The 3,589-nt window shown below is 41.2% G+C and overlaps 1 long non-coding RNA gene across 1 annotated transcript; it reads left to right on the top strand.

Moving 5' to 3' along the window:
* Window positions 1-822: 822 nt before the first annotated feature.
* On the top strand, window positions 823-2,769 carry LOC133505210 (uncharacterized). The gene is made up of 3 exons (XR_009796173.1): window positions 823-906; window positions 1,011-1,129; window positions 1,717-2,769. It is a non-coding gene; the product is annotated as an uncharacterized LOC133505210 (long non-coding RNA).
* Window positions 2,770-3,589: the final 820 nt, after the last annotated feature.

The raw sequence follows: 3,589 nt of genomic DNA, 5'->3' as shown, positions 1-3,589 counted from the left end.
ATGAAATGACTATATCTGGACTTGAGGGCAAAGACTCGAGACTGCTTGTCTTTTCTAAAGCAACAATTTGGTTCCACCTCTGCTTAACAGTTTCTATTCAAATCACACTGAAGGCCTTGTATTGGGGAACAAGGGGTTAGATTTAGAACCCACCGGTGACCAAAACTGTAGGAAATTGGAACTGGTTTCTGGACCTGGTAGAAACCTGAGCCCTCCTGTGGTGTCCCTTGGTGTAGGCACTCAAGATTGACATTGTTTCCACGCACAGCATTCTAAGGGAGGTATCGCATTCCGAATGGACCCGGGAACCAGAAGTTCGTAGGTTCTAGACCAAAGTAAAGTAGACATTTTGGTTGCTGTCGCAATCGTGAGAGGGGAGAGAGTGTTCGGCAGCTGAGCTCTTCTACGGACAAACCCCCCAATGTCTTGGGGATCAGCTGCGTTTTGCCCTGTATCCCCTTCACCCCACTCACACTTAAACGCTCACTTTGATACCAAGACCTTGTAACTCCCACCAGCCGCACCACTTACGAGTGTTTACAACTGTGCCAGATGTGGAAAGCAGCATCTCGACTTAATGCAGTCACAGATTATTTGCTGATGTTATCTGGCAGATGGAATCTGCATAAACAGAGATGCTACAAAGGAAGTGGAGAATGTCTTTGCTTTTAAACTGCTTGCCATGCATAAACTGTCTCCCTGTTCTTCCTTTGCTTGTATTTATATACAGTACATGAAATGCAAAAGCAACCAGTATTTTATTCTTTATCTGTTCATGAGTCAAGTCTTTTTTTTTTTTTTTTTTTACTCTGTGTCCTGAGCGCCGGCTATGTCCTGGTAAGATTTCAGGATCTTGTTCCTGCTCCCCCTGCTGCGGCTATCAATGAGAACAGATGTCTCGAACAGGTAGAAAGTCACATCCTGATACACACAAAAACAGCAATGGAGCGCACGGACTCGTATGATGACTTTACCAATGCAGGGTGTAAAACTTTATTATTTGCCCTAAGAAATGTTGCACCGGGAATGCATTTTCACGGCAACCTGCCGAGAAAGCGGACCACACCTGGACGCATCTGGACTGGGGAGGAATACCTTCTTCTGGGCCCCATTCCTCTGCAACGACAATGTAGGACACACAATAAGATACTCACAATAAGCAACATGGTTTGTGTTTACCTTTGAAAGGTGCACTTTTGTCCAAAACATGAAAGTTAAGTTCACTGAAGACTCTAAATTGTACACAGGTGTTAATGTGAGTGTTCATTGGTGGTTGTTTGTCTACAATCAGAATCAGAATCGGCTTTATTGGCCGAGTATGTAGCTAGACATGACAAGGCTAAACAATGAGTCAAACTGCTGTTAAAAACTGTCAAGACAATGGAGCAAGTGGCACTACACATTTTTGTTTCATGATGTTTGAGGGTGTGGGGGTGGGGATTGCGTGACCAGTAAAACTCAGTTTTGCATCTGCACGTTGATGTGTGTGTTCACATGTACATCGAATTAATGCCCCTTTGTAATCCTCATCAGTGCATTTGATGTTTGTGGAAGTGTGAATGAAAAGTTTTAGCAACGTAATGCATGCTGTTTTTCTAAACTACACACAGACACGCACAGAAGTAGCACACACTCGTCAGTGACTTTGTTTTTTGCAAATATGAAATATATATTTTTTTTGCATACTACCAAGCCAGAATCTCTTTGTCCTTTCAGCTTTACAGTATTTAACAGGTTGGGGAAGAATTTTTAAAACCTAACACCAGCTGTGTATGGCCAGCCTTCCAGTACATCCTTTAAGTGGGCGACACTCAACTTCCTGGACAGCTCTTCTATTTTGAACTTCGAGTTGGAGAACGATTGATTGATTGAAGAAGAAAGAAGAAACATTTCAAAGAATCTCACAAGTCCAACTTGCAAAGCTGCTCCATCGGATGGATTAAGTGGGAAGATCCAGGACCAGCAAGAGCCAACTGGGCCAGCTAGGAACCCACTTGGGAACCCAGACATTTGAAACAATCAAGAAAAATTGTAAAGAATGACAACAGAACCCGAAAAGCCAGAGTCTGTCTGACACCAGAGAGTCTGCATCTGGACTGGGCGTCCTAAACCATTAAATGACTTAAAAGAGTTAACTGTAGACCATCATTCTCGACTCAAGAGATAGCCAAGAATATGATGAAAATTAAATTATTCATTTGAGAGCAGCATGGTGGACTAGTTATTAGCAAATCTGCCTCATAGTCCAGAGGTTCTGAGGTATTTTTTTAGGGAGTTCAAAAACATGAATGTTAGGTTCATTGAATACAATAAATTCTCTGTCTGTGTGAATTTGAGAATTAATGCTTGTTTGTCCAAATGTGCCCTGAGATCGCATGGGGACCAGTCCAGAGTTTACCCTGCTTCTTGCCCCAAAGTCAGATGGGTTAGGATCCGGATTTTAACTAAACACCCATCTTCCTCAATCGGTGACCTCACTTCAAAAATGCTATTATTAATATTCAAACATGAGAGACTTAAGTGCTGAGCCCATTTGAAATTGTTTGCTAACCAAAACAGGAGTAGTTACCCAAACATGTAAATAATCTCTGAGAAGAATTCAAATCAAGTTCAGAGTTGCTCGCACAGAATTAGCGATTCTTTTATGCTTTGTTGAACTATCGCGTCACAATATTACATGTTTTTTTTCACAATAATCTTCATTATTCCGTTTTAAACTTTGCTTTCATTGGACATGTACTGGAGTACACCAGTAACATTGTTTGATAATATTCCGAAAAAGCCTTTCTAAAATGAAAACGAGTCCCTTGCCCATCTGCAGATGTGTATTGAACAGTTATTTCCCGAAATAAAGCATTTAAATCGTAATTATGGTCCTTGTTTCCTTACTTCTTATCCTCGGCCACAGACACTGAGCTCAGGACAAAGGAATGACATCTTATCAGTATAAAAACTCACTGTGGAATATTTTTCTGGTGAATGAAAAAACATCAGACCTTGCTTATGCGTGCGCGCGCATGTGTGTGTGTGTGTGTGTGTGTGTGTGTCTTTGTACATAATTCTACTGAATCACATCCCTGTATGTGAACACTGAAACAATTTTGTCTTTGTCTCCTTCTCCACTTTCAGACGTCAGTTTTGTCCTTTCTGTCCAAACCCTCACAAATCACCCACTTCCGTTATTATTGTTTTATTTATTTTACTCTGATTGCTAAGTCATTCCCAAGATTTAGGCTTTGATATAATGTTTCGAAGTAGTGACGAACCACCAAGTATTTCCTGGAAGTAGCGACTAAATAAATATATAAAAAGAACCTTGCCTCATCCCATTACTGTATTATGCATTTGATGTAAACTTTAAGACTCTCTGCTGGTAGTGACGACAAAGGACTACAGTTTGGATATTTGGTGACTGGTTTTGTGCAATGGACCTATCCCGATGACGATCTTAAGCTCCGCCCCCTTAGCCATGTCCCACAACCTTCCAAAATGGCGACTGAACAGAACATGTTTGAAGTCGATTCTCTATTGCGTATTCCAGATAATATTGGGGGATGTTTTTTTGCCAAATGCGTCAGACTTGTCCAAG

The sequence above is a fragment of the Syngnathoides biaculeatus genome, chromosome 8, assembly GCF_019802595.1.
Source record: "Syngnathoides biaculeatus isolate LvHL_M chromosome 8, ASM1980259v1, whole genome shotgun sequence".
Classification (NCBI taxonomy): Eukaryota; Metazoa; Chordata; class Actinopteri; order Syngnathiformes; family Syngnathidae; genus Syngnathoides; species Syngnathoides biaculeatus.
This window is presented reverse-complemented; position numbering and strand designations above follow the sequence as displayed.